At 46.3% G+C, this 26,747-nt stretch overlaps 1 protein-coding gene across 5 annotated transcripts in view; it reads left to right on the plus strand.

The window, feature by feature from the left end:
• Positions 1-26,747, plus strand: part of LOC143425637 (uncharacterized) — a 121,959-nt gene that overhangs the window by 9,617 nt on the left and 85,595 nt on the right. For all 5 annotated transcript variants that reach the window (XM_076898598.1, XM_076898599.1, XM_076898596.1 and 2 more), the window contains exon 2: positions 7,824-7,921. The gene's annotated coding sequence lies outside the window, so the exon portion shown is untranslated. The remainder of the gene's footprint in view (positions 1-7,823; positions 7,922-26,747) is intronic.

A 26,747-nucleotide genomic window follows, 5' to 3' on the forward strand; every position in this document is an offset into this window, starting at 1 on the left:
CGGTTCGCGAGTGGGACGTGTTTCCCTGGATTCGCGGTTGAGTTTCTCCGTCGAAGAGACTGGGGAGACCACCGAAGATGCACCCGCGGTGCACAGTCCGTGGCACCGTGCCAGTTTATTATCGATTCCTCCGTCTTCTGGCGTTTTGCGCCAACCATCGCCCCTCTGCACGCCTGCTCGCGTTCTACAATTTCTTACGCTCGAAACCTCGCGAGCGGCTACGCTTCTTTTGTGGAGCAAACAATGCCATTGTTGCCGTCGATCACGTCCCTCGCCGCCGTTACTGGTACGCGTTAAACGAGCGTGTGGAACGGTCGAGCAAATTTCTATCTTCTAAAACGCGCTTCGATTCTTTCTCGAAGCGAGTCGAAAGTCTCGCTCGAACGTTTCGCGTTGCTCTGATCGAACGCAGTCGCGCCACTTCCGTACCAGAGGACCGCGACGACATTGAAACGATAAAATTCAGCGGATAAAAGACCGCAGCGACCGCGAGAGGAACGCGTAAACACGGAATCGAGACGGCCAGATCGATTGATCGCTGTGCATTTGTACTCGCGGCTCGATCGCACGCTCTCACGGGATACTCTGTAGACTTTGAGACTTTCGTTCGAGGCCGTGGATCGCGTATCTTCCTCCGGTGTACGAATCGCCGCACAAAGAACCACTTATTCCCGCTGTCTCTCGTCACTGGCTCGTGACGTCATTGTAATTACGGAAATTACCGTGGCTCGCGTGGAATTCTGATGCGAGCCAGCGCAGTTAAGCCTGCTCGATGGAGTAATTGTCCTGTATCTCGACTTTTGTGGCCGTGAATGTGTTCACCAGTGGGAGAACCGCTTTATAGACTTAATATAATTAGAAAATCGACAGATATAAGTCTCGATCGTTGTATCGTTGATAGTTGTCTCTGTTGAACTTAAGAAGTTTACTGACCACTGCTTCAATCTAACAAGCAATCTATTCTCTCGTGTCAAACGTGTCGAATATATCGCCTCAGGTGAATTTGACGACACGATGCGTTGGTCTGACCAAAAGCGTTGCATATGCATCTACGCGCAGCAACTAAGTGCGCGCAACGTGTTGCTGAAATGTTGCTGAAACGTTGCCCGTGTGGAATCGAGGCTCGAAACGCGCACGCGTCGAGAATTGGCGCGTGAAAATTCGCTGGCACGTTGAAATCGTCGGTGACGAGGGTCGTAGCTGGGAAAGCGTGAAAATAAAAGAGGCGAGAGCGGCCAGGGAGGACGCAAACGATCGTGCAAATAACGTCGCGCGCTCGTCGGGATCGGCTGCTACGTCGAATTTTTGTTTCCCGGTTCCGCTCCTCTCTTTTTACAGTGGCACGCGTAAAACGCATTGTCCGCTTTGGTAGGACGTCCGTGAAACACGCGGGATTGAAAATTTTATACGTCGTGTCGCGACCACCGCTACCTTTATTGACCGACGTTGTCATCGGTTTAGCTGATCGCGAGAATTTTTAAACGAACTCTGGAACGATCGCGAGCCCCGTAAATTATTATCGAGCTTTACAGACAATGTCGAATGCCTCTTTCTACTTTTTCTTTTTTTTTTGCGTCTCTGTCGCTCACTACCCCTTTTGTTTCCGATCGCAGATAATGGAAATGTTTTGTGAACTCGTTTTATATAGAATACAAAATCGAATACTGTCCAGTCTCTGTAAAGACTTCGTTTCAATGAATAGTTGACGAAATTTGTCGATTTAGAAGGCTGTTGAATGAAATCGATTCCGGGTGTCCGCCCCCTCGAAACGGCATGAATTTCGCGGGGAACGAGTTTAGTAACAGCTCTCGAGGACAATGCGTGCCGTTCTTTCCGCGGGAACGAATGGAAATCGCGCATAGTTGGCAGCAGTGATCGAATTCCCGCCGATCAGGCGAATATTTTATAGAGAGACGCGCGAATCGGTGGTTAATAAAAGGTTACACCGTCCGCGGCTCGCAGCGTGGAATATTCAATCGGTGTAACGTCGATTTCGAACGGCTCCGCGAGAATTCCAGCATCGTGCCCATCGTCGGGGGATTTCATTCCGAATTCGAAATAATTTCGCTGCTGCCGGCTGCGGGGGCCACTCGACGCGTTTCGCGACAGAGAGGGTTTTTAATCCGCGCGAAACGCGCGCAAGTTTCGAGTATCGTGCGTTCCACGAATTTATCGAGGACGGTACGTCGGTGAATTTCGAATTAGGAATTTCGGCTTTTCAAATGTCGAACACTGGACGATTGGAATCGAGGCAAAACGTGCATCACGTGTACGATTAGAATTTCCAAAATATGTGAAAAGTTGCGAAATATAAAATTCAGGGTATGGAGATGCTCTTTTGAATCGAAAATTTGATAAATCTACGATTAGGAGTTCGATAACATTTGTAATCGAGTGATATTTTAGGATAGAGTTATTGAAGATCTCGAGGAATATTATCTCGGTTCTTTTCCTCTTTTATTAATTAGTGGGCAGAATTGCGAACGGATAACAAAGCAGCGCAAATTGTTATAAAAATTCATAAACGATGGACGTTCCCTGCGACTCAGAAATTTAACGCAACTCCGCTTTCCCTCGTTCCAGCTCGTATTTCCTGCCGATTTAATTCCAGGCTCCCCCAGAGACTCTCAGGTGAACAAAAATTAATCGTCTTCGTGGCATCTAATAATTTTCTATCAATTATCCTCTATTAGCATACTCGCGTTATAGCTTCTGTTCATTATACATTTAAATTTAGCAAGAGCAAACTCCCGTTAATTTTCTACTCTCCGTATATCTATATATATATTGACATAATTGAGTAATAATTTCCCCAGAGAGTAATTAACCCTTTGAGCGGTGGGAAATATGAGGCACGTCGACCGTACGTGTAATTATTTGTTGCCACCTCCAGGGAGCACGAGCTACGATGATATTCAACTCGTATGTAGGTTTATAGTGCGTAAAGTAAATGGAGTATACGTGTTTCACAGTTTATACGATTATATAATATATCTCTACTCAAAGTATTCGATACATCTAAGATTAAAAAGAAAATGGTTCAACATAATCCGCGAGACAGTCACAACTCCAACATCGAACGTTCGCATTCGCGATCAACTCTGGTACCCTCAAGGTCCATCCTCGGATCGACTGGCGCCAAGGTAGCGCACGAAACGATGACTTTGTTAAAGGGTACTATTCAATTATCCCTCGTCCCTGGGACGAGAGGAACTAACGAACTGGCCAGGGCTATCCTTCAGTGAGAAGGGCATGGAAAATCGTTCTCGAGTCGAACCGATAGAGTTACTTAACCCTTGCGCACTCGACTCCTTCTCTGACGTTAGTTACCAGCAATAGAGAACTCGAAGGAGACGTGCATCTCTGAAAAAGTTCAACTTATCTGATCAGCAATCGATACTGATGTCCTCTCAGAAGAGACACACAAGTGGTACACTGGACTAGCGATGTCCCCTCAGAGGGGACGTTCGAGTGCAAAGGATTAAGGACGCGTGTAGTCTCGCGATGGAACGTAGAAACTGGGTTAACTAGTGGACGAATAAATAGCGGGGCAAGGGTTCCGCCTGGCGGAACTGATGACCGGAGGTCGCCTCTTAATTTCGGCCATCGCGTTTCCGGGGACGCTGATGAATCGACGAGCGTTCTCCACGCTCGAGGAACTCGAGTTCTTAGTTACAATTTTGGGACCTTGAAAACGATTCTTAATAAATTCATTTCGTACAAGTTCGTTAATATTTCTGTACGAAGTGTATCGAGTTTCGTTCTCTGCTTCAATAATGGAGCTTTCAGAGCGTATCATCGCGATATCGCTCGTTGCCAGTGAATTCGAAAATGAAAGGACTCGGGGGTTGCTTCCAGTCGGGGTGAAGAGCGAGAGGGAGCTGTGTGGAGCGTGCGTTGTAGGGCACGGTTGATTTATGGGAGCGTTTTCGGGTGGTTTGAATTGGGTACGTACTTATGAGCTGGGTTAATGCGTTTCGTGGTGAACGAACGTTTCGGGGGCTGGTGGAGTATTTGGAATTCGTTAGGAGAGCGGTAAGACAGGTTGGGATGTTCGTTTGGTGGATTCAGAGAAGGGGTTCACCAATGGTTCTGTTTGTAATAGCGTTTACGTGGCTTTTCGTTAATCAGAAATTCCATTTTCTCTATCGTTATAGTAGATTCGACGATCACCTGTAATTATGAACGTGGATTTTAATGATCGATGAAATTCACGAGCGATTAATATTTATCTAGATATCTGCTTCTATGTTTGTTAATGAGAAATGTAATATTGATTATTGTTACGGGTTATTAGCGATGCATAGTTAATTCTGCAGTGTAACAGTTAATGGAAATTAACGGGATAATTGATAATTGGCTGTTGGATCCAGACAGGTGATTATTTTTATAATTATGGATCGCGTCAGTGAAGTTCTGGGGAACGATAACTTGAATGGAAAGAAACGTTGTTTCGCAAAGTTCGCTCCTTTTTATAAAACGAAACCGTGGATAACATTCCTGGCACGAAGGAGTATTCGCGAGCACGTAGCTCCGTGGTAGAAACAAAAAAAAGGGACCAGACGAACATAACTCCTCGTCTCCATTTTGCGGTAGTATGATTCCACGCGATGACCCAGTCGCGTAACTTTAATTGCAAACTTTATTACGGCCAAAAAGAAACGTGATTAACCCGCGCGATATCACGCGAGAAAGAAAAATAAAGGAACGCACCGCGAGGGAAAACGAAGTGCGGCGAGAAAGATCGCGGGAAAGGTCAAATTTCGGGGTAGAAGCAGAAAATTACATTCCATACGCGGGAAATTTAACAATTTCGTGAAAGAAAAGAACGTGCGAGGCATTACGTGGAAAAATGAAAAGGGGTTGATACATTCCCGAGGGAAATCTACGTATTCACTCGCCACGTAGATCGTTGCTTTCTAAATTGCATAAAAAAAGTTAATAAATTTCGTTTCGTCGATTTTGAATTTTCATCAGGAACGAGCAAAATTCTTAGTTAAAATTTGTAAGTAATGTGCAAGAATCGTACACTTAAAAGTTTAATAGAAATTTCAACTAATTGCACAGAATTTTTGTTGAACATTTTTTTTATAAAAAATGGACAAAAATTGTAATTAGACATAAAGGGTTGAAATTGGTCGCGCGGATCGTGAACGGTCAGTTTCGTTTACCCGTGGTCGTGTTTCGAAGCGCGGCGACGATCGATGGAATCGGAAAATCCATCCGGCTGACCAATTAACGTCTAATTAGAAGCGGCGCGGGCCAGGATTTAGGACGGCGGGGGCGGATAATTCAGCCTCGAGCTCGCGGAACGAATGATTAACCCAGTTTTCGGAAAAGTTACTTTTACCAGGTTAATAGCTTCCGGGCTGATAAGAGAGCCCGCTGCGCCACCCTCTTTCTGCGCTATTTTTACCACCCTTCTCATTTCTTTTTTTCACCCCCTCCCTTATTTTACTAGATGCAGCGCGTATTAATTCCACGACAGATCGGGATGATTAACCGGGTGTCCTGGTTACGTCGTGACATTTTCTCGTCCCAACGATCCTCTGCCTTCCCAATTTTTTTCTTTTTTCGAGTGGGACGTTTGGGAATTTTTTTCTTCCACTGACGTTCGAATATTATTTGCATTCGTACGTTTTAAATTGGATTTTTAATAATAGGAATAGAATTCGAGGGTGTTAAGACTAGGAATACGTCCTGTTACGATTTTAAAATTTTCATGCTTCGAAACGGGCCTCGAAATGGCTGAAATATTTTTTTTTTATGGGTCCAAGGGATTTTTAAGGTAGAATTAGCCAAAGAATCGGCGGGTTCCTCTTCATTAGTTGATTTTAATGGTCCTGGGGAAAGTGGACGTGGGAAAACTTGAAATTCCCAATTAAAACTTGCCAAGGGTTGCAATTCCGTCCAATTCCTCTGCTTGCGACTGACGTATCGTAAACCCAGGGGAATATCAGAGTTGGGGCGAGCGTAAAGAACGCCCGACTTACGGGTGTAATTCCCTCGAATTACACGTGCAATCTCCTCGCGTGCCCTATACACGGACACTTTTCTTTTCCAATCTCCGCTTTCGAACAAATTAACTTTGCCGCGCGAACTTTATTTATACTTAAACCGGGTTCCCTTCGTATTACGGTCCATTTCGTCAAAGCGCCGCCACGTTTCCGGCTGAAACGGCTACCGGAAACAAACATGTTCCAGCGTTCCACAGCGCATCCCAAGCGAAGTATCGCGTCCATTGAAAGTAGATTCGATTAAATTCAGTTTTGTTTGGTAAAAACAAAAGTAAAAAATCGAAATTAATTCCTCGTGAATCCACCAGCCAGTCGTAAGTCTCGACTCAGGCTACGCCGCGTACCAAACGGTTATTTACATTTGATAAGAAGATGGATCGGTGCAATAACACCTGAACGAAAGTAAACGCATTCGTTTGCCGTCGTTCTAGTTGAAAGCGTGGCCGATAATAACGCGGCGGGACACCGATAAAGACGGTTTCCTTCCCCGTTATCCGTCCACTCCGTCGAGGTGTTAATTAGTGCTAATTAATTCGAGAGAATGCTAATCGCCTCTAATTGATTCGATGCTAATTAAGCCTTTTCCTGGCGATAGGCCTCTTCGATTGATGGGCTGTCGCGGAGACCCAACGATGCGTCGCGATCGATCGATCGATCGACGCGCGTTAAAACCGCGGCGTCGCTTCGTTTCCAGTTTACGCGGAATATTTCCTGAATATTTCTTAAGCCCAGACGCAGATAACTCGTCGCGTGTTTTCGCGCGTAGGAAAGTGTAAATTACCGTGGGTGGAGGAATTTGGAATGTTCCCAGAAATTATTCGCGGCGCGAGAGATTCGTGGGACACGAAGTTTGTTATCGCTAAGAGTTCACAGAGGATGCTGTTAATTTTTCAACATTTTTTTTCTTCTTTTACGCAACTCGCGTGGGTGTTATACGCGCAGGCGACGATCAATGTGGCTTGATCACCGAAGTTTAACTATCTTGAACGAGGTTGGGTTCGTAAATGGATCTTCTGTTTAATGGACCATCGAGGAACTTCGCCTGCTGTTGACGTCGTTGCTAGTTTCTCGTTCCATCGACAACTGTAATCTCCTGGTTGATATCGCGTTTGTCGCGCCGTTACCTTCGATTCTTCGTTTACGACTCCTAATTTCGTTTACCTAATCGAGCTTCGAACACTCTCAACGTTCGAACACATTTTAATCGAACGATGGAAAAGGAAAAAATTGAGTCGATAGTCGACGCGTTCGATGCGCGCGAAGAACAGCTGAAACGGCGAACTCTCGGCAGAACTTGAACGGAGAATGGCGGGAGTTTCGTCGAACAACGAATCGCTCTCGATAGTTGGCTCGATTTTTCGCTGAACGAGCGCTTTTATCCGCGGCGATTCGACTTAATCGTCGCGGTATCGGATCCCAGGAGGACGCCTCGGATAGTGGGCTATTAAAATACTTGATCGTCACTTGATTCCACGGCAATCCGCGGGCTTATGAATGATCGAATGGAAAGCCAGAGCGTGACATAATTCGCGTAATTTCAACGGCCTTGTTCAGCCGCGACTCCACGTTTTTCTCGCGTAGACCGTGTTTCACGATTGATTGTTTGTTCTGGCTGGTAACGACTTGCTGTTTCGTTACTTGTTGATCCGTAGTTTCACGCTACGTGTCCCACTGACGAAGTTGATTAGCAGCAATTGAAAACTTTTCTCGAGACAAAATTTCTAACAGCATGCAACGATACTCGTAGAAACGAGAATAATTTCTTCGAGGATTCGTTAGTAATCCGTGTGTTTCTGTGGTTTACAGTGAACTTCCTGGTACAACCGTGGCAAGGATATTCGATTGGACCATCTGGAACACGTGTCTCGAAGTTGATGGAAATCGAGCCTCCCGATTCTGCAAACGTGAGTAGATTGAAAAATATTTCTTACACAGTCTACGTTCAGTCGTGGCGCCAACCAGCATTCAGACCATCGATTCTTAGCTGCCAGCCAATTTTTATTGTCCACCTTTGAACCGCGTCTTGTTTCCAAGACGCGCGAACGCAATCTCGGACGCTCGTGACCGATAATAAATTATTATTGACTAAACGGTGAAAGTTTAGCTATCGATCGTTTAAACGTGCCATAACGTTCGATTAAACACAGACGTCAGAGCTCGATACTAATCGAATACGACGTGGATAACGCCGGTAATATTAATCGAGAGATACAATAGCGATGGTTTGCTATTAAAAACAATCATGCGGATCGATCGAACCAGAAGAATTCAATTATTTCTCGATGGATCGTTAATTATCGCTTAATTTACGCGTTGACAGGCTATTTTACAAATTTCGCTCGTTATCAGACAGAAAGAGGTGCCACGAAAGGATAATGATAGTAATTACAAAAATAAATCGTATTTCTTGATCTGTAAAAATTCAATCCTCGATTGAGTTTGAAGAAAAACAATACGCATCCCTCTTCGTTTGTAATATCCGTAATTTAACTTCGAATCGATCGGTACACCCTATAATTCGACGCGATCTATCGCGTCTGGTACACTAGGCTGTTTAAAAATAGAAACACGGTTTATAAACGCGTGATGAACGAAAAAAAAAAGGCTGGACCGTATTAAACGAGAAAGAAATGGAAACAGAAGAAGAGAACAGGCAAGCAGCATACTGGCCCGCCATCATCATTCACCCCAATTTCCGTGCACCACCAAAAGCCGAACGTTTAACACCCCTTCGGGGCAACAAATCCTTTTTATCTGACGATTTACGCGCGCGAGCACAAATTCACGCTCGACTAACAAGTGGGCAGGCGCTTAGCGAGCGAAAATTTCCGCGTCGCTTTCGAAACAACCCCCAGCGAATCGGCATCGGGGTTTCGCTCGTCGAGACGGCTCGTCTGCCGCGTTTTTCGCGCGAGGAAAAACATCGTCGTTTAAAAAAAAGAGAGAGAGGGGGAGGAGAAAAGGTAAAATCGACGATGGAGTTTCTGCAACGACGCGTTATGTCATCGAGGCCAAAGATACACGCGGAGAAGTGGCTGTCGGCCGCTCTCGTTTTAGTCGCGTCCGCGCGCTTCGAACGCGAGGAGCCGCGCGAAAATAAATCGACCGCCGGGGAACTTTCTTCTCGAGGAGTTCGCGGAGGGCCGTTTTACGGTAGTTTTGTTTATTCCCGGGAAATATCACGCCGCTCGCGGATGGTTCCTGCGGTTTCGAGGCCACCAGCTGGATTGATACTTTTTTTTTTTTCTCTTCAGTGGACGATCATCTCTTTGATTGGTGAAACTCGGAAAACTTGGGACTTGCTTTCATCGAGTAAAACCACTACATTTCTATATCGTTTACATAAAAACCGACGAATAATTACATAGTCAAGTTTTTCTATATTTCTCAGAATTTTCTGTAACTCTAAGTTTAATTTTCTTCAAGAAAATTATTGCTGTGTTTTATGAGAATATTTTAATCAGATTAGAGGCTAAATTTGCAATTATACATCTTCTAAATGTAAGCAAAAATTACTGAAAATATTCTCATAAAATACAGCAATGATTCTCTTGAAGAAAATTAACGAATAATTTCCTCAGAGGGGTGAAAAATACTCGTTGGCAAACCTACTGTTAAAGCATCCTCCTCGCAAGATTTCGAAGCGCCTTTAGGCGTTAACAGTAGTGAAAGGGTTAATGAGCCCGGTGGTCGCTGAAATTCGAGTGGCGAGAGAAATGGCCGCGGTATCGCGACACGGTGACTGCGACAGGAGCATGGTTCCGTGCAGACAGCGTACCGTAACCGTACCGTTACCGGACTGTCGGTATAAATCGCGTCTTGGGATACCGTCAACCGACTCCGTTGGCCTTAATAGAACCGAGCCGCCCAACGATCGTGTTAATCGGTGTACCGGCTCTTTCTACTCTCGCTGCGTGTTAAGCGAAATCCCTCGAACAAATCTCTCTCGTTTCTTTCGTTCTAGCTTTGGTATCTGTGTCTTGTTCGAGTTGAAAACGCTTGTTCAGAGATATTTCAAGCGTGGACCAACGCTTGCGAGCAGTAACGCACGCAAAACGGGGGTAGGAAGCAATTTTCCAGAGGAATTCGTAAACCTTATCGTCTATATCTGCTCGCGACGCGTCCACTCTTTCGAGCGCAAAAACGAGGGATTACGATAAAATTTCAATAAGAGATTTGGATCAAGCGAGAAGTCTGACGATCGAAGATCAGAAGAGTAAAAATTTGCTTGGCATTACTATGTTATATGAATTTGTTACAGCGTTCTATTGCGAATGACGTTGAAAATAGAAAGAGATATTACAGAGTAGAAGGAACCAGACACACGGGGCTTTGAACGTATGGGCGATGCGTCGAACGGGACGTGTACGTGGCACCCGGATAATAACGCGGCCGCAGCACGCCTCTTTAAAGTACTTCGAAGCTTAGACACCGGTGAAAGCATCGCGAACCAGTCCCCGCTGCTCGTAATATCCTCTTGTTTATCGATATCGCTGTCGCGGAGAGCAGAGGCGTGCAATTGTTGCGACTGCGACTAACGCGATCGTTTCCACCGACAACGAGCCACGATCCTGTTTGATCCGATTAAAAGAAGAAAAAACCTTAAAAATGTTAGAAGTGGAACAGTTTTTCATCTACATTCGGCTGTATATTTCTATACTCGCGTTACTATCCCAACGGTGGAGCTACTTTCTATTCTTCTCCATGGGGCTGGAAAATTGGAATAATTTATAAAATTACCATCTCGTCGATGGAACTTTATCTAGTTCTAAATTTCGAACGACTAGACGATACTTTTTCACGGGCCAGCGATTGGTACGCAAGTCGCGAGGCACTCCGGCTCTCCCACGGCCATAATTATGGATAAGAGTCGCGATAAATAAGGTACGTGCGGCTCGTATATAAAAGCAGCGAGACGGGTATAATTCGTGCATAATTTACTCGTTTTCGATAGAAGGCTGGCCGGGTCGGGTCTTCCGCGGTTCCTAAATCGACGCAACGCTTTAGAAGGAAATCACGGCGGATACCAACCGGGGATCCCTTTACATATTACACCCCGTAGAATCGGAATAACCGTTTCAAGAGGGATGTTTCCTCGGCCGAAACTACTGGCTGCGGTTGAATTACGCCCGTTTTTATCGGGATCCTCTCTCGCGAAGCGAACCACCCCCTTTTTCCCGCACTTTTCTTCCGACGCGTCGATCTATTTTCTCTCCAGGTCTGCGCTCGCGTTCCTCGCGACGGCTGCAAAGATTCGATTTCCTTCTCGAGACCGCTAGCCTGCACTTCTTCCCCCTTTCGTCTCCACTTTCTGTTTCTTTTCACCGCATTGGAGAATCCTTTAGTCGTTACAAACAGAAGAAATTCAAAACGTTACCAATCATCGAGTTTCCACGTGGATACATATACAGATGTCGTTCTCCAATAAAAAAAAGGATCGCGTAGTATATATATATATATACAGCACTGCAATAACTTTCACCGTTGCACCAAAAAATGACAACACCGTAACGTTCACCAAATCCAATAAGAAACGCGATTCCAGCGGAGTGCACGCTTTCCCCAGCAGCAACACGTGTACCACCAACGTCCTGGAGGAAGCTGGAGACGTTAGACTCGCCAGATATCCACCCTGAAAAATTCATCCCCTATTAGATATTTCTCAACGTCCTCTCTCACACGTATCTCTATATTTACGCAATATGTCCACGTATACACGAGCCATCGCGAGTGTTTTTGGCAGCCAGCCCAGGAGACGCTCGAAAAGACACTCCAGGAAGCACAGAGGGACTCGAGAGACAAAAAAGAGTCGAGTAAAGAAACGTGGAATCGCGGAAAGAAACTGAAACGGAGGGCTCGATGAAAAGCCCTAACGAACTAATTAAACTAGCAGCCGGTAGAGTCGATGGCAGCTTCCGTTTGCTCGCTCGCCTCGTTCTCCTTCCTCCTCCACCGTCGATCGTCCCCGTTTCTTCTCCGTATCGACGTCCATCGAGTTGAAACGCGCGCTCGCGACAGCGGAGGGACGCTGTCGAGGATTAACGAGTCCCGGCTACCATCCGTGTCGCGTTTTTCGACCGACTCGTTTGCAACCGGCCACGAGACGATCATCGAGCGCATGCTAACCACCGCTTCCTCTGTTCGCTGGCTTTTTACCAGCGATTGATGGACAGACGGGGGCGTTCTGTGGGGTGCACGATCGCGAGCTATGATTCCGTGGCCCCTCGCTGCAGTCCAGCTGATGTTTTGCAGAGGGGTTGACGGACAGAAGCGGCGTTTTGCGAGATTTCGAATGGTAAGCGACGGTTGCAGCAGACGTTGCGAATTGTTCGTTGACGCATCGTTGGATAAGTCGAGGAATTTTGAACAGTGAAATTTCTTCTGGTAACGAATCGCTTGTCATCGATCTTGAAGCTCGCTTTGAAAGCTGCAGGGTACTTGGAGTCGAGGAGCAGAGTCGAGAAGAACTTGAAATGATAGCTCGAGACAGGGAAGAGGAGGCGCGAGATCGACGTGCCACGGTCTCTCGAGTTACTTAAATTAAATCGCGCGTTGAATTTAATCAAGTTTACTCGACTAATCTAAACGAGGCTAACGTAAACGCTCCGCGCTACGCGCTCGCTCGATTGGTAATGGTTCTTCTATCCGCTGTCCGGTTCGAATCGTTGTATCTACTTAACGCCCGTCGTTTCTCTTTCGACGGGCACGGCTACTTGTTTCGAATCGTTGCTCGTATCTTTTCCTCAACTTTTTTATGCTAATTCAGAGAGCCTAGTTTTCCTCTTAATGTAATGGAATTTGGTTAAGGAATTCGAGGTTGATTTAAGAGACAATCAGAGATCGCGTAATTATTGAAATTATCTACGTTAGATATTTCGAGGTTTCGATAATTTCGCTTCCAATTGTGGAGCATAGGTTAGACTTCTGTAATTTGGTTTCTCGTTGTTCTTTTCGTTGCAAGATTGAGGATAATTGCTGTAATTATGTCCGTTTTTGTCTAAAGCACAGTTGCGCGAAGAATGAATGCTTTGAATATTTGGCTCTTAGCTAGAGGAAGATTGTTAGAAATACAAGCTTACAAATTTCATTGAATAATCTAATTCGCATAGTCTGCAAGATCTTTCCAAGATTGCCTAAAGTCTTCGAAGTCGTAATTCGTAAATGTTTGAGGTGCTTCGCGAGCTAAAGGAGTTAAGAAACTTCCTATCCCCTTTCCAAGCAAAAAGAGAGTTGGAAATATCAATTTCCCTACTCTATCCTGAAACGACGAAAGCTGAACCTCCTCAAAAATTCAACTCAATAAAATACAACCGACGAGGACGAAGAAAAGCAGGAAAGCACCATCGACGGTTTGCAATATTTTCGAGCGAACCCTTCGCCTTAATTGCACGCGAGCAAAAAAAAAAAAAATCCGCCAAAACAGAGGGAGAGGGAAGCGACTGAAAGTTCCACGCGAAGAGAGAGAGGGTGGAGGAAGGGTGGCGTTTACGTGGAAACGAGAAAGACTGGAGAGGAGACAGGTAGAACAAAAGGGGTGAAAACCCTCGTGGTAGGGGTGAAACGGCCTAATACACTTTTTATCAGCAACTTTCGGCGCGTTTCCACGGGCAAATTAACAAAAACAACGAGGATATGCTCGCTGGCCCAGTTTATCGGGTGTACAGGCCACGACTGCGTGCACTAAACATGTACACGGTGTTCCGGATGTATCCACGCGCGTGTGCTAGTGTGTTCGAGGAACAGCTGCGCGGATGAAACATCAGCGCGAATCGAGGACTCCTTTGTGAGATATCGTTCGATATCGCGCGTTCTGTCACGCGGACAAGTCGCTTTCGTCGCGTTCTGTAAACTGTTCCAACGTTCGCGAACGATCTCTAGAAGAAATAATATCGTTACGCAGAAGTATACGATTGCTCGTCCCTGCGAAAACTTAGGGTGGCGCGGCGCACAGACACGCGGGGGCTGGGAAATTCGATAACAGGTGTAATTTAGATGACGCAAAACAGATGCTCAACCGAGTGGAGAATTGGAGAGCTGTGTAACACGCGATAAATCATACGTGGCCCGTTTGCCCTGGTGATCGATGGTACTTGCTAGATTATTAAGATTAATCGCATTAGCGGACGCGAGGGTGTAATTGTTAATGGATTCCAGTCGAGCTTGTGTGATCTGTCTCTACATGAATCCTAACAACTAATGAAAAAAAAAACAACTCGCAAAGAATTTTCTCATTTTTCTCGCAATTTCAAGTCCACGCAAATATTTGCAACAATCGCGCGAGTTTGTTCGACGAAACTATTTTTCAGTGAGAAACGAAACCAACGCTGGAGCCGTGGAAAGGGTTAATGGACGACGAGCACTCGATCGCGATTTACGCGAGCGGTCTGTCGAAGCGCGTGAAAAGTTGTATAAGGCGGACAGAGCCACGAGAGACGGAGGGCTGAAACGTTTGAGCAACCCAGCCGGTTTCTTTATTATCGCGGGGATCAAGAGGCACGATCTTTAAACGTAACGGGATCGCGGAGGTGTCGCAATCGCGTCTGGGCACTTCCTTCTACGGTCGAAACCGATCGGCAATTACCGGTAATGCGTCTGGTATTTTCAGCCGGCTCGGTTTTAGCGTAACCGCGACCGTCTTTTTCTGCGAATCACGCAGGACGGGGGACGCCGATTTATCATTTTCTTATTTGCTGCCCGTTTCTTGCGATCGCCTCCCATATACAGGGTGCCTCGTTTTAATCGGCGAACACAGTATCCTCGAAGCTTTCCTTAATCGCGTCGAAGCACTCGAAACGGATGTTAATCCTACCATAACTATTCGCATAACCAAATATCCTCGAGGAAGAACACTTTTCCATGGTCAGCTTCTCGAACGGTTATTTCAAAGTACCCAGAGCAAGCGTTCTCACGCGTACTTTAGCGAGCGAATGGAGAGCAGACGAGATTCGCGAGATCCTTCTGGAACACGGTCCAGCCTTGTTTGACAATTTTTAACGACGCCTTCGTGGTCTGGGGGGTGGTAAGAAGAGGAAAAAGTAAAGCAAAGGGGGGACGGGGGAGAAAAAATGTCGGTTACAGTGTGTTAAACGTGCTCGCCACGGCGGGACGGTCGACGCCGCTACGCTGGCTGGAGATAGGCCAGCGGTTCTCGCCGGAAGTGTCATTTCCTCCGGTTTCATAAATAACGACGATAAAACGGTAAGAAACGGGCTGCTTCTACCGGCGGCGCTCGCCTAGAATGCAGAATCGACGCGGCCATTTTAATACGCGCTGTAAATCACCGGTGCTCGCGATCGATTAGGTGAAAGCAACCATGCTCTGAACAGGCTGGCTCGTGGGAGAAAATTCCGCCCATGGACGGTTTTTCTACCTATCCGCGCGGCTTGTTTCTCGTCGACGCGGAACAATGTAACGTTCTCGATGAGCTCTGCGATCAGTGTTCGCGTTTTCGTTCCAATTTGGTCGCAATTACGGTGTCGAAAGGCTCGTTAAATTTCGTCGTAACATTGATCGATAAAAAAGAGATAAAAATAGCTGGATCGTTGGAAACGAACCCATTCGACCCTTGGATTATTATTTGGCCAGACTGTCGCGATTGCAAGTTTATTAACTCGACGGCTCCTCTTCGAGTGGCTCCGTTGGAGACGTTCGTTCCGTCGAATCGAGAGATATTGCCCTCCTCGAGGAGGGAGGATCGCGACGGTGGACGGAAGTCGGTTTTAATCGAGAGTCGATGATATTTTCTTTCAATTACCACCAGTCGCCTGGATGGTTCCCGGCGCAAACAAGCCAGTGGGGAGAAGCCTCTCCTGCGGAATGGAATGCTAGCCAAATCGGGTCGCGGCTTATCGAGCTGCGACGACAACCAGCTCTTTGAGCACGAACCACGACTGGCGAGAGTGTAGGTACACATCGATCCGCGACGTCCGCCGCGTTCTTCGATCGCTCGAGAGTTATTGCCCGCTCGAGGAACGTTCCATCCGTCGAATATATCGCTTCGCAAAGATTCGACCAATTTTTTTTTAACCGCCCCGTTCGAATCCTTAATTTTTGCCATGGAACGATTTAAAATTAATTGAGATGGCTGTTGATCCTTAGAATTTTGAAACTAGAATTTATAGAGAAAATGAAGATCCAGAGAGGAAGACTTGATATTTTTAAACGTTACATCGAGTTAAAAAACAAGGAACAGCTTCAAAGACAAACTGTTCATTCGTATGCAACCTCACAGTTACACAACGATAATGTACATCGTTCACTCGAATCCGCCAAGGTGAACCGTGTACGCAATTTCTTGACTAAATGAAAAAAAAATAAGAAAAAGGAGGAAGAAAGACGTCACGTATAGCGCACGTGGGTTACGTGATCCTCGTCGGATCGCGAGGAAAGTGGAACGTACTTGAAAACGGGGAGACGCGCTGGGTACCCGGGGTGCCTTGGGAATATCGCATGAAATTTTAATTACAACCGATCGCGTCGATTCGTCGCGGCTCATTTTATGCGTTTCGTTAATGCTCGAGCGAGAGATACCTGGGTATCGATCGATTCGAGGACCGTATGTGGCAACCGACGTGTTTAATCCCCTTTTCCTCTGCTCGTTTTATTTTTATGTAACGATGATTTCATTCTCCTTGGACGGTCATTGAAAAAGCGCGTTGCGTAACAAAGAGGAAGGGATCTTTGATTTCCCTTCGAACATTTTTCGTCAATTTCTGCTAATTAACTGTCGTCGATCAGACACTCGTCGACAGGAAGTTAACTCGAAAAACTGAAGCAAATCCCACTTGTTTCTCTGCGTTTACAAAAATAGAAATTGCTAGAATTAACAGCGTAGGAGAAGTAGGAGATTATGCAATTTTCGAGTTATCAGAAGCGTGTCGCGGTTCTATTGCCAGTCGTTCACCCAATGGACAAAGGTGGCAGGTTCTACGAGCGAAAAGTGGCACGCGTTTCCTTTGTCGTCAAAGGACAACGACGTTGCTCCACTTTGCAGCACCCTTTCGCAGCTGCCTTCGTTCCGTCTACCTTTTTCGTATCGAGTCGATAGATTTCGACTGTTGACCCGTGTCGAAGCTTCCGGTTTTATTGCATTCTTCTCAGAGCATCCGATTGATCGCAATGAAATCGACGTGCTTTGCAGTGGCAAATATTTTTTTTCACTGCGATCTTGGCTCAAATAAAATCGAAATTGGACGAAATGAAACAGGCCAAAAGTATAGAACACGATTCGTTCGATCTACGAGGTCAATTATTAATGCAAACGCACGATAGCATCGCGAGCTTGAACGTAGTTTAGAGAAAGCGCTGAGAGGGGTTGCGTAAGTCGAGGGATCGAATGCAACCGTAGTACTACGTGACTGACAGTTGGTTGCACGAGCCTGAACATGGGAACGAGTACTCGTTCCCAGTCGAAGATCAAATTGTGCACCTCGTATATCATGCGTTAAAACGTGCTATGACGTGGGATCCCTGAATGGAAGTAAAGGACCTTGAAGACGGCAATTTACGTCAACTTTGGTAAACAGGAAGCGTACTAAAAACAGCCTAGCGAGAACGTACCATTACGTCCCGTTTAAAGCAACTATCGCATGCGAGAGAAACAAATGCTGGAAATGTCGTAATTCTTAACGATTAAAGTATGAATTAACTCGTAAATAACCGCGAGCCAAAAATACATTACGAGTTTGATCACCAAGTTGACCCATATCATCTTCTTTTACGATTCTCTCATGCAGAGAGAATCGAAGCAGCGAGTGTCACTTGATAAGACAAACATCCTTGTCCATATAAGGCCCATGTAACGTGTCAAGGCGAAAATCGATGCATTATCGTGGAAATTCTAGAAACGAAACACAAATTGCAACGTTGAACGCAGGCCCATTAGCCTTGGCACGCTCTCTGCTTTGATCGTCGAACAAAAAGTCTCAGCGGTGTATACCAACGACACTTGCAGCGCGTTTCTTTCTTCAAGTTAAAGTCTTCGAACTCAGCCTCGCGATTCGATCGTTTATCACGTTTCGAGGGGAAAATCGGCGCTCGTCGAACGACTGGCGCGCCTCAGTGTTGTTCCTCGAGATCCATCGACGGCTTTCATCCCCCTTAGCTCGCGTCTCCGCGCGAGTTCTCGCGCGTACCCGGGTATCCCGATAGGAAACGGCGATGGAAAGAGTAGGAACGGCTTCCAGAAACTTGTTACGGCATTCTTCTCGGAAGTGGCTTCCGCGCGATCGTATGAATGAATGAGTAATGCGTCGCCATGAATTAAACATGGGGACGCGCACCGTGCTCTGGCCCCGTTGCAAACGATATACGTGATGTCCGCGAGCATCCGTCGGAATTCACCACATCGCGGACGTCCACCTACACGATCGACCCTTTCGCGTTAAAAAACAAACTCTTCTCTTCTTCACTTTTTGATCCTATCCTTATAGTTTAGAGCGATCCTTTTATCTCACGGAACAAACGAACAAAATGTAAAGTTATGGAGAGTTGATTATTAATGGAAACGCAGGATAGCATCAAGAGCTTGAACGCTTTAATCCGGTTGAAAAGTTATCGAAGGATAACTTGCGATTATTCCTGCGACCGTTACCTCCATCGTATTCCCTCGAAGACGAGCTCTGTGAAGCGAGCAAGCTCTTTATTCCCCATCTGATGTTTTCAGACGGCAGAAGAACACATAAGCCGCGGGAGAGATAAACCATTCGGTGACAACGAGCCGTCGAATGAAATTTCACTCGCGTCCAGGAACACGATCCACCGTTAAACATACGTAACACCGTATAAAACGGGTCTCGAGATGCCACTGCAGCCGTCGTCGAGGCCCACTCGACGGTGGATGCGCGCAGTTTCATTTTTAATCCATCTCGCGCACGCACCTTCCGTAATACGTCTGTATTTATAGGCTCTGTGTACGTATGAAACTCGATGAATTGTGGAGTCGAGGAATTTCCGCGAGCTTGCATTTGTTACTCGAACTCGTGTAGCGAGCGAGAGAAATGAATGAGCGAGAGGGGATGAAAAATGGGGTGGAAGTACGACGTGGCTGTTGCGGGAGAAAAAGACGTTCCTGTAATTCACACGCGGGCCAGTTTCTCATCGATCTCCCTCGAGAGCAATGGAACAATGCTGGGGGCTGGAGTGATACCAGGGTTCGCAAATTTTAGCTCGCCAGATCGATGGAAGAGGGAGGAAAAAAAGCAATCTTTTCTGCAATATCGCGATATTCGTCTGTGTCTTTTTTTTTCTATCTTGAGAGGTGGAGTATACACTTTATCGTGTGATCGTTAATAAGAATTGGGAACACGGAGGTGATTTAAAAATTCGTAGCTAGTTTAGTACTTCGAAAAGAAACGAGAAACATTCCTCTTTGAAATGCTTCCTGTACCATGTAACGAATATGAAAATAACTGGATACATACTTGTCTGGAAATTGGAATTTCTCGCGAACGCTCGAAATCTATCTGCGAATAACAGAGATTCGTCAGAACGTACCGATTTCCACGGGGGAGAGCAGCGCGTGCGGCTCGATGAGCTTAAAGGATCGACGCTTAGTCATCGTCCGCCTCGCAGCCGGTCTTAATAGATTCCGTTATACGAGTCGCGAGAGCCTCGCGGCTTTTACGATGCAACGAGTCGCGACTGATACAATTCTGTCGTTTAACTCATTTTCTCTTTTCCCTCGCGGAACGTATGAATCACCGCGGCTTTATGCCCGCCACTTTCCGACTCGTCGTCCCATTAAGAACCTGCACGCGTCATAACGCGAGACGCGCGATCGATAAACTCGGATGAAACAGCGTGCGAATTCACTTTTCTAAGTACGCGATGCTAGGCTTCATATCGTTCGTCTAAACCTGACTCGCGTAATCTTCATTAAATTTTATTTACCTGTTCAAGCCATAATCGCGTGCGTGTTTAACGAGCACGCGGTATACGTGAGTTATAATGAACAGTGGTTGCATTTGGATAACGCGCGATATTATATTAAAATAGAACAGGAATTAGAACAATGATGGAATAAGGGTTGCGTTATGGTTGCTCACATAGGTTCCTCAGCTTGTTAATCGATAAGATTCTAATTTTATCCCCAATGATAGCCTTTTCTAATTCAAGCTTCTCAACTAATAGTTTCTCCAGTCTACGTATATATAATATATATAAAAAGCATACTATAGAAAAGTGTCTTTAATCATGTTGATAGAGTCAGAATCGTACAAAGTGAGGAAAGGTAGACGCAAAAGCGGGGCTTTTAACGTAGCAATTTAGCAAAAAGAGAGGGCACCAGGTCCCCCTCCCCTCGCCAGTGGGATTAATTATCGCGTGTGTACAGCGCAAAGTATAATAGAACCGGGGAATAAACGAGTCGAGGAACTGGGATTGCTCGCTGGCCGGGATCGTCGTTACGCGGACCGGAACCACGGTAATGAAGCTTCCGCCGTGGTGGTGTCTCTCTCTGACCTTCTATCCTCGAGCTCGCCTTCTCTGCGCTGTGCGTTAGACGTCTAATGAAAGAGCCCCCAGATGCTGGCACCCAGCCGTTTTCTCGAACTCTCCAAGGCCAAGTTCATATCAGCCAACGCAGTTGTCGACGAGCAACCACCATCGCGAGAAATCATAAAGCTTCTCTCTACTATCTCTGTACCAAGCAATCCAAAAATGTCCAGCGTTGCGTTGGTACACGCGTGGACGTGGCGAAAGTGGCGGGTTCGAGGAACGACAGGACGAAAGGGAATAGAGGATGAATTGCGATTTCGCGCGATGAGATACGTGTATGTGGAACGGAGGAAGTGGTGTGTTCGTTAGGCTGTTTGTTTTATGCGACAGAGGGTGCTAGGGGGTGAACGATCAAAACGAGCAACACTTTGTGTTTTTAATGAAATTTCATTACGGAAATTTGTTTGGCGTTGTAGCAAGCGCTGCAAATATTATGTAGCATCACATAAAGTAGCTCTGTTCCGCTATCAGCAAGGTGGAACATAAATGTCGAACAAATTCCATTTTCGCGAAGTGTACGCTCGCTTCTCGGTCCCGCTATGCACGTACCTATAATTTCCTGACGATGCCTGTTACATAATTCATTTTACATAACGCCTACCATATATCCAACATTTATCACGTTATTCTCTACACGTGCACAGATTTCTCATATCAAATATTTATAAATACTTGAAATCGTTGTATAAGAAAATATAAAAAGTCGTGCGAGTAAATCCTAAAGTAAATCGTGTCGTCGACAGAGGGAAACATTAAAATGTCCGTCGCGACGAGCGTCCGAGCTGCGTATCCGGTCGTACGCGTCGCGTTCCATCGCGTCACAATTCGAAACGTGGCGCCGCGGCGCTTAACCGGGTGATAATCTTCGTTGGCTGTACAAATACGTTCTGCAGCCGCGGCGAGCAACCGCGAGTTGTTATCGGGGCTGAGGCAATTACCATCGAACTCGATATTTATTGCCAGTACCCAGATTCGATCCCACGATTCGTACCTTCTCCTACACTCTCGTCTATCTTCTTTTTTTTTTCTCTCTCTCTTTCGATCGCGTCGCTTTTCATCCACCGCTCGCCACATCTGCGCCCTCCTCGCGTTGCGCGAAACGTGTCGATTTGTAGATACAGGGGTTCGCGGACGGGAGACGCTGGTTTTTGCGCTCGTTTTTCGCGCGACTCCACACAAACCCCCGTGGAACCCGCTACCTTTTGTCCTGGTGTCGAGTGAATTCTCGTCGCGCGTAAAACAAATGCTTGCTGAAGAACGCGCGAATGCGAGGGTGTTTAGAGGATCGCGTTCGATGCCTCCGATTGTTGTCGAGTTTTCGCGTATTATTATTATTATAAATGGCAGCAAGGGGATGTTTAGATCATTGGTGCTTCTTTGATTCCTGATTAATCGACACGGCGATTTTTTCCTCGAATCATCCACCCCCGTACGCTGCTGTTTCGAACGATCATAAAACAAATGCTTGCTGAAGAACGCGCGAATGCGAGGGTGTTTAGAGGATCGCGTTCGATGCCTCCGATTGTTGTCGAGTTTTCGCGTATTATTATTATTATAAATGGCAGCAAGGGGATGTTTAAATCACTGGTGCTTCTTTGATTCGCGATTAATCGACAGGGTGATTTTTTCTCGAATCATCCACCCCCAAATGCTGCTGTTTCGATCATTTTCGACGCTACTCGCGCACCCTCGACTCGCGTATATTTTAATTACATTTCGCGATATTACTTGGAAACACTATATCCGCATACACGTCCGCAGCGTAATAATGCAGATTGGACTAAAGGGACGTATTATACTACCAGTGGTATCCAACAAACTTTCTCACGCGGCTACAACGCTGGGCACATAATAATTTATCCGGGACGAAGGTAGAAGACGCGGCTGGAGATACTCGAGAAGGGATTCGGTGCATTTGGTACTCGCGCTGCGTCTATATTGCACGATTTCCCGTGACATTTCCAGTGGAGTGTCTGTATTGTAGAAAATCGCGAGATCCAACGAAGAAAAGTAGTTAGAGGAACTAAAAAATCAGAAGAAGCCAAGTGGCTACAGGTGTAGAGTCTTATCTCGCAAATCAGATACGCTCACAGGTCAAGATACTCAATTTTTCCTTGCAAATTTATTCTCTATACACAAAAGTACAGGATAACATCCGAAATTTTCCAACCACGCAACACTTTGTCACACAATTCATCCACAACCATCAAGACAAAGATGAAAGACTCGACTCAAGGGATGGCTGATCGAATGCACTTTTCCCATAGCACACGCATATACAGTGTTCGAATTCCTCAGGCGAGATCACGAAACCAAGTACTTAGTTACGCAGCAGCGTCTGCCGCCATAATACGTCGTTAACTCTCGTCAATGAACTTCCTTATTTAAACGACCCTCGCGCGTGCCCCACCCGCTGGGTTTCACTCGTTTACGCGTCTCTCGGTGTCGCGTCAGCCTGCTTAACATAAATTGATCATTTGCATTAGGCGTATCTTTGCTTGTTCAGCGAGCACGCGGCTACGAACGAGCCTCTCGAGACGGATTGCTGCGGGTGGCGGAGGAACCAGGATACACTTGCGGCGTTACGTCTGTATCGAAGGTGGAAATCGAGTGGTTGAAACGTTAGAAGGGGGTGGTGTGGGCGAGTGTCGAAACGTTGAAGCGGCTTTCACGTTTTCGACCAGACCCAAACCATGGCTGGATTTGTTACGCTCGAGCAAATTTGCAGTGCACTTTGTCAGGTTTTCTCCAGCAGAGCTGGCATAATAATAGTAATCGCCACGCGAAACAGAAATGAAAATTGTATCTCCCCGACTTTTCATGTTAAATGTCCTCAACGAGAGCGAGATATTGTTGCTGCTATTGTTACAGCTTCAATTTTTTACGTTTCAATTATAGTTACGTCTGTTAATGTTGAATTAATAACTGTTACCAGCATTGTTGATCCCTCGAGCGTGGTACATCCGCTTGGGCACGGATTTTGGAAAATTGTTCGTTATGCGCTATGGAACAATTTACGAGTCCGTTCGAAGCTGTGCACGCTGTATTGTCATTACTCTTGCGTTTAGGAACGGTGATGCACGTTGTATCGAAAATGAAAGATCGCTAATCCCGGAAGATTGATTATCGTTACTGTTCTCGCGTTAATTCGAGGAAAAATTGGTCGATTTAGATCATAGTAGCGCGGAGAGCATTTGAATGAAGGACGTAGAAATTACAATTACAAATGAACATCGAGGATATAAAGTGGAAACTAGGAAAAGTTCAGGATGACAAAGGACACGGCCACGTGTCTGAATAAATTGTTCGTACGTGTTCAGAAGTCACGTTGCGCAATGTTGCCCTACCTAACTTACAGCGTTACAAACGCACGGCTATTTATCCGTTCCACGATTGTCCAAAGTGTCAAGGAGATCTTGTTCACGCCTTTGTATCGCTCGTTGCGAGCGTGCCACGAGCGTACACGTGTAGTTGCTTGTTAATCCATTGATCGATCGATCGATATCGTTTCCGTTTGAAATTTAAAAAATTCGAATTATCCATCCTTTTGAGGAATGAATAAAAAAATAGAGATGACATCTGCGTGGATGAGGAATTAGCTGGATAGGGCACGCGTGGAACCGGAAGTACGCAAGCGTGTGCAGGCTGTCTGGCTAGGCGCAACGTATGGACGTATCGATTAGTCTGTTCGAACTGGTTCCCCGTTACTTTCGTATCACGTCGACCGGCGAGTAATCAGATGGCCAATTAAACGTGCCAATTAAAATAATAAATCAGCCTAATTGCCAGTGGACGCTCGTTTGTATTCTGATTTCTTCGTTTCCCTCTGTTCACCCCCGTCCCTTATTTCCGACGCATCGATTCTTTCGCGCGCTCGGTTCCAACCCATTACTGTCTCCCTATCCCCCCTTTTTTTTACTTGAAATAAATTTGTCGAGTGCACAGTGTTTTTTTCTTTCTTTTTTTTCGTAAAAAGATAGCAAGATCATTTACACGCGGCTGTAACGAATCGAACCTGCGAAGGGTCGAACCTGCGAGGATATGAGGAGTAACGGACGCGTGGAATGATAAAAAGGGAAGAGGAATGGTGGAAACATTCCGCTGACCAATGCCACCTAATTGCCACTTCATTTTCGCCGCGCCTCGCGCTGCAATTAACGCTTTAATTTCATCGCGCAACGCGGCCCATGAGAAATGGCCGCAGCCAACCCGGCCGTGAAAACGCGACTGGAACATTTTTCAAAAATGCCTGGGACCAAAGAAATTTCATTCCTCGCCTATGATTCATGCGATTCGTTGAACCGCAGTTTATTCGACCCTTCCGTATGCGCGCGAAGAGCACTGAGAGATCGAAATTAGTTTTTCTAAAACCAGCACGAAGTTCAAGAAATTCTTCTCGAGCATATTTGCTCAAATGTTCCCAGAGAATTTTAGGATTATTCTCAAACCTGCTTAAGCATCGCACCCCTTATCTTTCCACACCTTTCGAATAAGAGTCGCGTAGAAAGAGGGTAGTAAACTTTTCATTTAGCTCCTCTCGCGTGGCAAGTTTTTCAACCCCCATTTAATCCCAAGGTGGGATTCCTCAATCCTCAAAAGTACCGGAAGATCCTCAAAAACCCACTCTAAACCGCTATTCCACCCCCAAGCGTGATACGTCTCAGTGTACCATCCCCTAAACCCCATAAAAAATCAATTATTTGCTAAAAATAAAAGATGAAACCGTGCTCTAACGGATTCTGAACCATTGTACAACATATTAATCACGTTACATCGAAGTCGATTGTAATCTTGCGTTGGGGGAACTCGATGTGGTGCTCGTCGCAGAATTTCGACCCAGTTCCATTTACCCTCGACGTTCTGTGTACTATCTACGATCGCTTCGCGACACTTTTGTCTGGCGCACGTGCGTCGATGCAGACGAATTTCCTCGCGCAGGGGATCTGTCGCGCGTAATGGCCAGCAGGGGTTGATATCGATCGTGGCAGAGTGGGGATCGATGATAAGTGATATTAAAGCGGGCCAGACAGCTGGAAACGCGCGATGGGAGTTCTTCATCGGAGCAATCCCGGGATCAATCGACTGAAAGTTCATTTCGGCCCATCAGACGCTGGCTGAAATCTGGATTAAACGTCCGGGTTATCGAATTCGGCTGGTGGATGCGTACGGTGTGTCTGGTTGCTCTGCGCCTTGCACACGTGCGTCTACGAGGGTCCATATTAATCCTGTAACGCTTTGAACGTGAAACATCAATTGGATCGTGGCGTGAGTTTGCGTTTGATTTTTCGTTTCTTAGATTTGTCGCTCTTGGCATCTCAAGACTTTGATACCTTTACGGTAGCTCGACGCCTTGATACCATTACGTCATGGTGTCTCGACACCTTGCTATCTTTCTATCTTGATATATCGATACTGTGGCGTCCTTTGATACCTTGATATTTCTATGCTTGGTACCTGGAAACCTTGCTACCTCATTGTCTTGGTCCCCCAGAATACCTTATCTTAAAGTACCTTATCGGTCTGACTGCGTGGTATCCTCAGTACTCTATTGTCTTGCTACCTTATTACCTTATTGTCTTATTGTCCTGACCTTGGTTTAATGCCGCGCTGTCCAAGTACCTTGTTCTCTTGGCTCCACTGCGTGCCTCGCCGTCTCGATCTCGTCCCTTCTCTTGGCTCTCGTCGTGGAAATACCACGGTGTCCTCTCCTCTTGGCGCCCCAAACTTTTTCTCTCCTTGCATCCGAGCACCCTACTCCCTCAGGACACCTTGTAATCTTAAACCGTATACCTTACCGTCCATCCTCTTTAATCCTCCGCCGTCCTATTGTCTCGGTTTCTTAGTGCTCTCGTATTGTCTCGCTGTCTTCGCGCCTCCTCGCTCCGATTTCCCGGAATACCTCGCGTTTCCTTCGTTTCTTGGCATACTTGGTCGCCGCTCTTCGCGTCTCAGCCTTGAACTCGATCTTGGCCCCGATCCTGCTTCGACTCTCACTCTCTTCCCTAACTGATCGTCTCGCCCAAGAATGTCTCGAGGAAAGAACGCTCTGCCTAACGATCCTGCCTCGCGTCGATGGACGCCCAACGCGAATCGACTCCCCGTTACTCGACAACCTAATTTGTCCGTCGACCACGCGCGCGCACTTCAACCAACATCCTGCGCGTACCATCGCGTGCTCGTAGCTCCGCGAGCGTATAACGTGCCGTTCGAACAATGCGAGGAACTAGCCGCCTA

Source organism: Xylocopa sonorina, chromosome 7 (assembly GCF_050948175.1).
Source record: "Xylocopa sonorina isolate GNS202 chromosome 7, iyXylSono1_principal, whole genome shotgun sequence".
In the NCBI taxonomy this organism is placed as follows: Eukaryota; Metazoa; Arthropoda; class Insecta; order Hymenoptera; family Apidae; genus Xylocopa; species Xylocopa sonorina.